The following is a 13,512-nucleotide window of genomic DNA, read 5'->3' on the forward strand; positions in this document are numbered from 1 at the left end:
GTGGCCCAGATGCCATTGGGCCCGAAGGACAAAGTTGCTGTGAAGCGTCTGAGGCATTACCTAATGAGATTGTATTCAGAAAATGCTAAGCTGGCAATTTTGCAAAAAGGGCATGGTTCCTGAACAGCGCTACCAGGTGACGGTTTCTATACTGTGGAGAAATGAACAGTCATAAAATCAGAGTGCTTGCAACAGGCGACCGAAAGACTTGCTCAGATGGATAAGATCCGCACGTTTCTTGGAGCGCATATGAAAACACCTTAAAAAGTCCTTTGGCCCGTTAGAGTCCTCTTCTCATATGACTGAATAACTCAAAGCCACAATTATCTCAATAATATTAATCATAGTAGTAATATCGTTATTCAAAGTTTATTATATTTAACAAGCAATAAATTTTAGTGACGAGTCCAGGAGCAGCCTGCTGGTCTTGGTACTGGTGCATGTAATTTCCTTGCCTACAAGCTTCTCAACTATAACTCACCAAGATTTAAGAATATGCAAATACCACGTAGCTGGATAAAACCAAGGTAATGTTTGTCGGTGCTTGGGTGTGCTTAGTTTATTTTTTTGTATTATGCCTAATCAAATAATTAGCTTTCATTAAATAGTCAACGGCTGAAGTATTATACATCAATGAAAAGGGTCAGTGCGAAAATTGCCGAGCAACATGAAAAACAGCGGATGCAACTTTCTGTTGCTCGATACGTGCTATATGAAAGTTTTCCCGAGCGCGAAAGATGCCCGCGAATAGACGCAAAATTGCCGTGCGACTAACCAATCGAGGCATAATTTTAGAAAGACCACACTCGTGGGTAATTAATATCTGCTCACCGATGAACTGCTCTAGTTGCTGTGTTTTCCGTTTTCTACTTGCCATAGATCAACCGCACAGCTTTCCTCTGAACGCACTCTATTGTTTTTTGCCGTAACTGAAATGTGGGTCCCACACCACTCAGGCGTATTCACGCTTCGATATCTTACAATCGTTATAGAATGCCAGTTTTGTACTGATAGGTGCGTCTTTCAGTTTTCTTTCAGAGCCCCATAGCTTTCTTAACGCCGATGTTTTCGTATCAAGCACATGTGCACGGCAGGTAATTTTACTGCTTGAGGTAACGCTTGGATAACTGCACTTGTCGACTTCTGCAATAGGACACTTCGCTAATCTGTAAATAAATTATTTCGGTGTTTCTGTTTTCTTTGTCTCTCCTATGAGTCTTTCTTTATGAGTTTCTCTTTGAGTTATTTGTGAGTTTTCTCGCTGTTTAACTGCATCCTCCAATGCACACATAAACCACTAATCCGTAAAAGGATTTCTACAGAATAATATGGTAACTTTTAGTTGATATTTCTTGGCAAGCAACACAATTTTCTGCGAAGAATCTTATGTATGCTTCTTGATCGTATATATCAACCAAATTGTTAACATATAATAGGAACAGCACCGCGCTGAACACGCTACCATGGGAACTCCGAGACTAACATCTGAAGGGCAATATCTAATTTCAATATAATAGCGCCTGTTTCTAAGGTACGCGTTGATCCACTGAGCAATTCTGAAAGGAATCCCAATGGACTCCAGTTTGTACAACAACTTATCGTGAGGCACCTTATCGATTGTATTACAAAAGTCCAAAAACAAGGCATCCGTCTTTCCAGCTCCATCGAGTACTAGCGAAAATTCCAATGTTGTCCACACAAGAAAAACAGTGGACGTCCCATTACCACAGCCATGTTGAAAGTCTGACAAGGTTTTCTGGTTTCTCAAAAAGTATTGCATACATCGCACAACTACATGTTCTAACAATTTACAACAGGGGCTCGTAAGAGATACAGGTCGATAGCTGTAAGTGGATGAGCAGCCACACTTCCTAAAAATGGAAATTGAACGAGCTGTATGCCAATCGTCTATGTCACCAGCTGTTAAGGATAAATTAAAGATCTTCGTTCATACCCCTCTATATGCTCGCCATACCACCTCATAAAAGAATTCGGAACATTGTAAGTGCCGACGCGCTTTCTCGTATCAAGACTAAGTAGAAATGCCACAATACCTTCTCGGATGACCAGCAGGTAACTTACCGGGACGGAACCTTTAGTGGTTGATATTCCTTAGATCTCCGAAAAAAACACGGAAAATCCATAATAAAGCTCGTTGGGTGGGCGCTTGCATAGGTACCAACTGAACCATTTACTTTTATTCTTGAATTCGCCCGTCTAGTTTCCTTTAAGTGATGCCAGAGCTTTTGGGGGTTACTTTTAGCGAACGCTTCAAGTTTGTGGCGAAAAATTGTCTCTAGCATCTCTGAATTTTCTCTGTAATTGCTCTATCGGTTCCTCAAACTGTTCTGTCCTGTTCGGCGTTGCTTCCTCAGTCTTTTAATTTTACGTTTGTAAGGAATACCGTTTCGAGTAATCCAAGGACTAAGACGGCGTTTGTGAACTTATTTTTACTAGTACACAGTTATGATGGGAAAACTTAATGAAGCTACGGCACTGTTGCCGGGAACTTTCAATTTAGCCGTTAGCGGTATGGTGTTGTAAGTCTAAAAAACCGGTTACTGTAACGTCGACTACTTTGTAATACCGAACCGCAACCAATGTGCAGATTTCAGGGGTCTTTTCTCTAGCTTTCATATAGTAAAATGATAATAACTTATGGTCAGAAATACCTGCCTCAACTTTAGAAGTTCCTCCGCGAAAAAGTTCACTGACAAATAAAAGGCCTAGGAAACATTCTCCATGGTTAGGTTCTCTTACAAGCTTACCAAGGTTAAGGGATACCATCATGTTGAGTATTGCGTCGTCGGTTGTCGAGTAACCGTGCCTCAAGCTATTCCAGGTAATGGCACGCAAGTTGAAATTATTTGTTACAATGTTCGACCACGCATAACATTGCACGGTTGTTTGACAAATGGTCGCAAGGGTGCGAATCTTGGGTCACACCGATGGCAGTTACCATCTTGACGTTGGCTACTTGACCCAGCTTCCATATGATGCAACGTGTTTATGGAGTCTAGAAGGTTCGGCAATGTTCGACCCACGAAATCTCAGGAAATCGTCATAAAGATTAAACAAAATCGCATCATGGGAGTTAGGAGCCCTGCACACGGCACTTAGAACAAAGGACCCCTCCAAAATTGGCGCTTTCAAGGACAAGCTTTTATGGTCGGCAAATTGACCACTAATAACAGCTTCAAGAAAGCACTTGGTAATGATGCCTACACCATCACCGCGAGACCCGCTGTTGCGTCTGTTTAACTTATAACCTGGCGGTACAATCTAATGACGGCCAATCAAGCTATGTAAGCACGTTTTTGCTATAACGCAGACATGTTGGTCAAGCAGCAACTCGAGGGTTTCAAGCTTATGAGTTCTGTTTGTTATGCTTCATGGGTTAATATATATCAAGTGCTGTTGCTGTGATTTTAATTGTTACCTTCCTGGCTTTGAGTTGCTATTCCTTAGAACCTCACGCCCTCAATGGGGTACGTCGTCTGACGGAAATAAATTCGCCATCTACTACAAGTTTCTCATGTACAAGATGAACATTTTTACCACCGTTTATTCTGCCTTTCCTCTATCTCAGAGTTGTTGGTGCCTGCGGAAACAGCGGTCAGGAATTGCTATCATAACACCACCTCATGAGCGCACATCAAAGGCATCGTAAGTTGGGCGTAATTACGAATACTGTCTATCAGGACACGAGCTGTGCACTATCCAGCGGTATAAATGCGAGCGTAATTGGCACCACATCAAAGCGGACCAACACACGGCGTTTGCACTTTTCGCAGACGGAATCACAGTTCGCATAACAGAAATAACGGCTTCAATATCTGCAAGGACGTCGACAGAACCCCCCTCCACACAAACCGAGAGTAAATTGATAGGGGAGCAGAAGGAATTGGGACAGTCCGATACGACGTAGTTTCTCCTCTAATAACTGCAGCCTCTAGTTTTCAGAACGAGTGTCCACAACATGGAAAGCAGCACCCAAGGGCGATGAGCGACGGCAGTAAGGTGGAGGAAAGCGACCACGGGGCGAGCGGGAAGCTCGAGACATGTCCTGGGTAGGTGAGGGCGAGTGACCAGAAGAAGTTGTGTATGGTGCGGAAACGTAGGAATCCAACTTAAGTGCCCTTTCTCATTCAAAGGCAGCTTAGACTCAGATTTTATCCTCCTGAAGGCCGGGATCGTAGGAATAAAACCCAGGTGTCCTGTCTCTTTGAAAGGTACCGTAGCCGTGTCTTTTTTCTTGCTGACGCCGGAGACAGAAGCTAGAAATTCGCCCGCGAATGTCGCAGTGGAAGCAAAAAGGGCGTGACGAGCACCGCGGAGAGTGGTACTCTGGTGCAGGAGTATTCGCTGCCATCGAAGCGAGATGGTGGCTGTGACCTTGTGTAGGTGGATAATAACCGGTTGAGGTAGGCCAGAAGGCAATGTCCCCTTATCCGGGCGCTCAAAATTCTCCGGTGGAGCTGTCAAGTTCGGCTCTTGTCATCGACACCAGTTAATCCTTCATAAAGTCACGCAGTCCAGAAGTAGTGGGGAGAACGGACGCAAGCATTGCAGATCCAGAAAGATGTCCCTGAAGCTGCTCCCTGATTAGAGTACGTATCGGCGCTTGCAGCTGGGCGTCATCGTTGAATGGACCGTCGCAAGATGTGCGTGGAAAGCGAATGTACTGGTGCGTGTCAAAATGTTGGCATGGCGTGATATCACGAACGCGGTTTGGGCTCTGAATAACGAGAGAAATGAACGCGAATGAGCTGATACCCTTCAGTATGTAGTGAACGCGATCAGCTTTCGCCATGACACTCTGTGCATGGTGGCAGAGAACGAGGTCGTCTTTATTATAGGATGTGTTGGACATGTCCGGTTCTCGGGTGCGCTTTACCAGCTTCTGTTTTTGCGACTTCGGAGCGGCCAGAGAATATGCCGAATATCTGGCGAAACTGCTGACTGAGCGTTGACTAGTCCGAAAAGTCAATTTCGAGGTTAAAGAAGCTACTCTTCGGAACTTCAGTGAGACTGAAACCGACATACCGCAGTTTGTGTGCGCTGCTAAGTTGTTGACGTCACCAGCTCCACTGTAGTAACTGAGCCCATCTGCCACGTCGTTGCCGCGGAGGCCGGTATCAAATTGCTTGGCGCCCACGGTCCAGGTGGGGCTAGCTGGTTGAGCAGAGGTGGTAGCAGCTATGATGGATGGTTTGTTTTTTGCCAGCAACATGTTTGACGTTCAGAATGCTTCAAACAAACACCTACCCCACGCAGAACAGACTACATCCCTACATGCCTGACCTATACAAAACATCATATTGCGAAATTTGCCATAGAACACTAGACGTACATCACTTGCTCTGACCCTGTGGTCGGACCCTCGCAAACAAGGATCAAGACTCCGCCAGTCTACAAGAAGCATTACGCAGCACGGACTTGGCGGAGCAGCTCTGGGCCGTCCAGCGAGCCCACGATGCGGCCAGGGAGTTACAACTCCCGGTTCCAACGTGGGAGTAGCCCGCTCTATGGGACCTTGCGCCTCGTAGCTCGCAGGACCTTTCATTAGAGTTATTCCATCCATCCGTCCATCCATCCATCCATCCATCCATCCATCCATCCATCCATCCATCCGTGTGTGGCGAGAGCAAATGAAGAGTGGACCGGGGCTCTATCAGAATTGAAATAGAAGATCTGGGAATCGAAGCACACTCCACCACTTCTGGGACGTGGACCAATGTGATTTTTCTTATTTCAGAGCACCCTTGCGAGACACCTGGAGCGCGATATGAGCCAAGAGATTATGAGGACTCGTGTATAGAAATGACAACGGCGAAATGCACAGATTCCGCTGTCAGTGTAAGCATAGTGTTTCAAAGAACACGTTCAAAAATTCTTAAAGTTGCCTGTAGCATGAGGTGGTCAAGTGCGTGAGGTGATCTACTAAACGTGGCGGATCTCCTTGCATAAAAGGAAATGAAGTGGATAATCGAATAATTAACGAAAAATGACTAATTAAAAGGTAAGTAAATAAGTTATGCTCAAAATTGCAATTTACAATTTAGAGCTGTGGACTTCGCGAAGCTCATCCACTTGGAGCGAATTCTCAGGATGAAACAGTTTCACATATTATTACGCGAACTTTGGGGAGAAATGCATTGGTGTTCCAGTTACTTCCTTAAGAAAAATTCGTTTTCGGGATTCAAGCACAGAGGTAATTCGAACTCCAATGCATTTGTCCCCAAAGTTCGCGTAATAATGTGTGAAACTCCACAAAGTTTGGGAATTATTATCTCATAACGGATGCCATCCTCACAATTCCTTCGAAGTGTATACGCGTTACGAGGCCCACTGCTAGATTTTGTAAATTGCAATGCAGTCCATAATGCGAATATTTAAAAACTCGGTTCACTAAATCTTTAAACAGTCGCTTATGCATTTCAATTTTCTGCGTAAATAATGCCTGTCTCTTCGACTAGACCACCTTTGGAACTAGGAATGGGCTATATGCCACATGGAACCTTTAAAAAATTTTGAAAGTGTTTGCTTTAAACAGCCGGTATATATATTCACATGCCTTGCATCTACCTTGTAAGGGAAAGGCTGTAGGGTTCTGCCGTAGACCCTTCCTCGGGCACGAATTAACGCATGGTTGAACCGAACGAAACCGCTCGCCTCCGTCGGCTGCTCCGGCTAGTTTCGAGATGGTAGGGATAAAATCTGCGGCCGGGACCGTGGCTATAGAGGTTGTCGCTTGCGCGTAGCACTTTACGTCAAGCTACGCACAGAGGCGGCCGAGTAAATACGCAGCTTCTGCTGATACCTGGTCTGCTGGGCAGCTGCAGTCGAAAGTCAATAGGCGCAGTCGAGTCGTTCGGTGAGCGGTGGAGTAGTCACTGGTCACTCAAAAAGCGCCTTATACCGGAAAGACTGCAACATGTGGCCGCAGTTCTTCGCACAACATTGAACGGATATTTGACGAATGGTAGCAAGGCTGAGAATACTGGGTCCCACCGTTGGCAGCGACCATCGTAACGTTGGCTAGCTGACCTAGCTTCCATATGATGCGAAGGGTTTATGGAGTCTAGAATGTTCGGCAATGTTTTATCACCTGAGTCACCCCCTCCTGACTGTATTTGTCGATGGGGTAGTGATAAATGCCCTTTGCGATAACTTACAAAATGTGACCCATTGTGTCTTCAGGCGTCATATGGGCATCCACAACATTTAGAAACTCCATTACCTCTTGAATGTGCGTTCGCTATATCTCGCCGGTAACCTGAGCTCTTTGCCACAACAACTGTTCGGCTCGTTTCTAGTTCGGGGCAGGTTGTCTGAAGCAATTCATAATTTGTTGAACAAGCCGTTCCCAAGTTGCCAAGTGTCTTTGTGGTTCGCAAATGAAACAAACGGCGTAAAATCAACAAATAACCCAACACAAGATAACTGGGTAGCAACATTACAGCTCTTATATTGTCTTTTATTTATTTATTAATTAATTTATTTATTTATTTATTTATTTATTTATTTGATACCTGCTTCGCCTTTGCAAGAATTACAGCAGGGGGATACATAAAAATGGGCATCATATTTGAGACTAATAAAACAATCTAGTTACACAAAGCGTGGTAAAAATCATCATTACAGACAATGGATACAATCATAGGCACAAGATCATTCCACTCTCTCATACATCAAACAAATAAATGAGTAGCGTAAGACGCCACCTTTAAAGAAAAATTCACTTATTTGAGACTGTGGTCCCTTCGTTGGGATATGTAGGACGGCGCTTAATATACTTCTCCTTATTGATTCCAGTTTTGTAATGGTAGATATTGTGAAAAAATGTCAACGTGAGGTTTCATCTACGATCTTTCAAGTCTTCCCATTTAAGTTTACTGTTGCTTTTTTCTCCTAAGTTCACGATCCCAATTACCTTGAACGAATAGGATCCCAGCAAACGCATGCGTACGGATCCCAGCAAACGCATGCGTACTCTAATAATGAGCGCACATGAGTGAAATACAGTTGTTCTTTTAAGTTAAATGGAAGTTCGCTGAAAATTCATCCTAAAAAAACCCAGAACACGTGCAGTCTTAACTTTGGTGTCATGAACGGGCCTAGTCCACCTCAAATCAGTCGTTAAATAGACTCCTATATATTTATATTACCTGGCCGTGCTTAAAGTAGTGTTATTTACGGTATATGAATGTACTGCTACGAACATTTCCTTGTAAATGTGACCTGAACAGAATTTTTAACATTGAACGACATTTCTGAGTGGGCACACCAGGATGCTATTACATTCAAATCATGCTGCAGGTATTCGGAATCACGTTCATTCCTATGGTCCTGTAAACTACATAGTCATCCACCAACATTCTGAACGAAGATTTGAGGCCAATATCAATATCATTTAAATACAACAGAAACAAAAGGGGGCCCAGAACTGAGCCCTGAGGAACTCCTGAGGTCACGGTAACGTATCCGGAAGAACAACCGTCGAAAACGACCGATTGCTGTCTTAGAGAGAGACATACTTGGATATCTATGCAATTACAGATTTATTCAGTTTATAGCCCCGTAATTTACTAATGAGAAGGTCATGAGGCACAACATCGAAAGCTTTTTTGAAGTCCAAGAAAATACAGTCAACTACTTTACGCTTATCTATTGCTAGAGCCAAATCATGCGTGAACTCAACAAGCTTCGTTGAGGAAGAAAAACCTTGCCAAAATCCGCTTTGACTAAGATGCAGAAGATTATGTTACACCAAATGTGTGATTATGCAGCTATAAAGGACATGTGCAAATATTTTACATGTTCTACCAGTTAAAGACACCGGTTTGTAATTCTCAACGTCATTTCTTGGTCCATTGTTATTAACACGTGCAACACGCGCTAATTTCCAATCACGAGGTAGTGCTTTCTCAACTAAGCACTTCTGAAATAAACCGTGAAAGTACAAAGATAACGTTGCCGAACTGTTCCTTATTACCCCCGCTGGAATATCATCTGGGCATACTCTTTAGCTGGTTTGACACTTTCTAACGATTTTCGAATACCAGGCACACTAAAAGTGACCTCAGGTGTCACGTCTGCCTCAGTTCAGGAAACCGTGTTAACAACGCGAACTTTGACTAAACACGGATGAAAAATAATTGCTTAAGATGGCTACCTTAGACACATCATCGCCAATGATTGTCTGAGAATATTTTAGAGGAATAATACAGGTATTTTCTTTGCGGCTGAGACGAATGTATTTCCAAAACAAACAACCCAACACAGTATAACTGGGTAGCAGCATTCCAGCTCTTCTTATATTGTCTCACCCGCTAATAGGGGTCGAGCCACTCGCCGAATTTGTCGTCGGGCTTTCCAGAAAAGATCCAGCGATCCCAGACATCGCACGCCGACGCCCTGGCGGACCTCAGCTGCGCGTCTCAATCCCAGCTCATGCCTTCGATTACCGGTGCAAGTCCGGCGAGTGGGCGGAGACGGTGAAGCTTCTACCACTCTATTACCGTCCCTTGTGCGCGTCGTTCCTCTGGAATCGTTTGGTAGCGGCTTACGCCAAACCTGTGCTGACCGTAGGTTGCGTTTCTTTACAAGATGCGAGATGAAAACTTAAAGTAGGCCTTTATGGCGATGCTCACGTTTCAGTCAAGCTTCGTGCTCCTCTTCTACCTTCCAATATACATATATATATATATATATATATATATATATATATATATATATATATATATATATATATATATATATATATATATATATATATATATATATATTATCATCAGCCTAGTTACGCCCACTGCAGGGCAAAGGCCTCTCCCATACTTCTCCAACTACCCCGGTCATGTACTAATTGTGGCCATGTTGTCCCTGCAAACGTCTTAATGTCATCCGCCCACCTAACTTTCTGCCGCCCCTTGCTACGCATCCCTTCCCTTGGAATCCAGTCCGTAACCCTTAGTGACCATCGGTTATCTTCCCTCCTCATTACATGTCCGGCCCATGCCCATTTCTTTTTCTTGATTTCAACAAAGATGTCGTTTACCGCCGTTTGTTGCCTCACCCAATCTGCTCTTTTCTTATCCCTGAACGTTACACCCATCATTCTTCTTTCCATAGCTCGTTGCGTCGTCCTCAATTTCAGCAGAACCCTTTTCGTAAGCCTCCAGGTTTCTGCCCCATATGTGAGTACTGGTAACACACAGCTGTTATACACTTTCCTTTTGAGGGATAGTGGCAACCTGCTGTTCATGATTTGAGAATGCCTGCCAAACGCACCCCAGCCCATTCTTATTCTTCTGGTTATTTCAGTCTCATGATCCGGATCCGCAGTCACTACCTGCCCGAAGTAGATGTATTCCCCTACCACTTCCAGTGCTTCGCTACCTATCGAAAACTGCTGTTCTCTTCCGAGACTGTTAAACAATACTTTAGTTTTCTGCAGATTATTTTCAGACCCACCCTTCTGCTTTGCCTCTCCAGGTCAGTGAGCATGCATTGCAATTGGTCTCCTGAGTTTCTAAGCAAGGCAATATCATCAGGAAATCGCAAGTTGCTCCATCAACTTTTATCCCCAATTCTTCCCACTCCAGGCCTCTGAATACCTCCTGTAAACATGCTGTGAATAGCGTTGGAGATATCGTATCTCCCTGTCTGACGCCTTTCTTTATAGGGATTTTGTTGCTTTCTTTGTGGAGGACTACGGTGGCTGTGGAGCCGCTATAGATATCTTCCAGTATCTTTACGTATGGCTCATCTACACCCTGATTCCGTAATGCCTCCATGACTGCTGAGGTTTCGACTGAATCAAACGCTTTCTCGTAATCAATGAAAGCTATATATAAGGGTTGGTTATATTCTGCACATTTCTCTATCACTTGATTGATAGTGTGAATATGGTCTATTGTTGAGTAGCCTTTACGGAATCCTGCCTGGTCCTTTGGTTGACAGAAGTCTAAGGTGTTCCTGATTCTATTTGCGATTACCTTAGTAAATATTTTGTAGGCAACGGACAGTAAGCTGATCGGTCTATAATTTTTCAAGTCTTTGGCGTCCCCTTTCTTATTTATTAGGATTATGTTAGCGTTCTTCCAAGATTCCGGTACGCTCGAGGTTATGAGGCATTGCGTATACAGGGTGGCCAGTTTCTCCAGAACAATCTGACCACCATCCTTCAACAAATCTGCTGTTACCTGATCCTCCCCAGCTGCCTTCCCCCTTTGCATAGCTCCTAAGGCTTTCTTTACTTCTTCTGGCGTCACCTGTGGGATTTCGAATTCCTCTAGGCTATTCTCTCTTCCACTATCGTCGTGGGTGCCACTGGTACTGTATAAATCTCTATAGAACTCCTCAGCCACTTTAACTATCTCATCCATATTAGTAACGATACTGCCGGCTTTGTCTCTTAACGCACACATCTGATTCTTGCCTATTCCTAGTTTCTTATTCACTGTTTTTAGGATTCCTCCGTTCCTGAGAGCCTGTTCAATTTTATCCATATTATAGTTTCTGATGTCCGCTGTCTTACGTTTGTTGATTAACTTAGAAAGTTCTGCCAGTTCTATTCTAGCTGTAGGGTTAGAGGCTTTCATACATTGGCGTTTCTTGATCAGATCTTTCGTCTCCTGCGATAGCTTACTGGTTTCCTGTCTAACGGCGTTACCACCGACTTCTATTGCGCACTCCTTAATGATGCCCATGAGGTAGTCGTTCATTGCTTCAATACTAAGGTCCTCTTCCTGATTTTAAGCCGAATACCTGTTCTGTAGCTTGATTCGGAATTCCTCTAGTTTCCCTCTTACCGCTTACTCATTGATTGGCTTCTTGTGTACCAGTTTCTTCCGTTCCCTCCTCAAGTCTAGGCTAATTCGAGTTCTTACCATCCTATGGTCACTGCAGCGTACCTTCCCGAGCACGTCTACATCTTGTATGATGCCAGGGTTCGCGCAGAGTATGAAGTCGATTTCATTTCTAGTCTCACCATTCGGGCTCCTTTACGTGCACTTTCGACTAACCCGCTTGCGGAAAAAGGTGTTCATTATCCGCATATTATTCTGTTCTGGAAACTCTACTAATAATTCTCCTCTGCTATTCCTAGAGCCTATGCCATATTCCCCCACTGACTTGTCTCCAGCCTGCTTCTTGCCTACCCTGGCATTGAAGTCGCCCATCAGTATAGTGTATTTTGTTTTGACTTTACCCAACGCCGATTCCACGTCTTCATAAAAGCTTTCAACTTCCTGGTCATCATGACTGCATGTAGGGGCATAGACTTGTACCACCTTCAATTTGTACCTCTTATTAAGTTTCACAACAAGACCTGCCACCCTCTCGTTAATGCTATAGAATTCCTGTTTGTTACCAGCTATTTCCTTATTAATCAGGAATCCGACTCCTAGTTCTCGTCTCTCCGCTAAGCCCCGGTAACACAGTACATGCCCGCTTTTTAGCACTGTATATGCTTCTTTTGTCCTCCTAACCTCACTGAGCCCTATTATATCCCATTTACTACCCTCTAATTCCTCCAATAACACTGCTAGACTCGCCTCACTTGATAGCGTTCTAACGTTAAACGTTGCCAGGTTCAGATTCCAATGGCGGCCTGTACGGAGCCAGGTATTCTTAGCACCCTCTGCAGCGTCACAGATCTGACCACCGCCGTGGTCAGTTGCTTCGCGGCTGCTGGGGACTGAGCGCCGGGGTTTGATTGTTGTATTCATATAGGAGGTTGTGGCCAAGTACTGCACCAGGGTGGTCAATCCTGCTCTGGTGAGAGAGTGCGTTACCGGTTCTGGTCACCGGGATCAGGCCGCACTCCAGGCCTGTTTGTGCAATTTTCTCAACACACGTTTTTTTTTGTATTTTCCGGTGGAAAATTGCGCGGCACCGGCATTTTAATCACGGTCCCCTTGCACTGGAGACGGATACTCTACCATCCCCGCAGGAGTTCAATTAAAAATTGAATTATGGGGTTTTGCTTGACAAAACCACTTTCTGATTATGCACGCCGTAGTGGAGGACTCCGAAAATTTCGACCACCTGGGGTTCTTTAACGTGCACCTAATTCTAAGTACACGGGTGTATTCGCATTTCGCCCCCATCGAAATGCGGCCGCCGTGGCCGGGGTCCGATCCCGCGACGTCGTGCTCAGCAGTCTAACACCATAACCACTGAGCAACCATGGCGGGTCCCGCAGGAGTTGTACGCCTCATTTAACCTACAGTGGTGCCCTATTTGATCAGTCAAGGTGGACCAATCTGAGCTCGGTTATACCGCTTGGATGGCACTCGGCTAGAGAACCTGGTATTTATGACCTGCACATGTGTGGCCACACATAATTGAGGATATATAATTTTTTAGGAGGGTTTCCGTACAGTGATAAAATGAAGGAAAATACATTAAAAAGAAAGAAAAAAAGGGGGAAAAAAAGAACATAACATGTGATTTGAACTCGTGATCCTTCAATGTTGCCCGGAAAGGTAGCTCAGTTGGTTGGTT

This window comes from Dermacentor variabilis, chromosome 2, assembly GCF_050947875.1.
Source record: "Dermacentor variabilis isolate Ectoservices chromosome 2, ASM5094787v1, whole genome shotgun sequence".
Lineage (NCBI taxonomy): Eukaryota > Metazoa > Arthropoda > Arachnida > Ixodida > Ixodidae > Dermacentor > Dermacentor variabilis.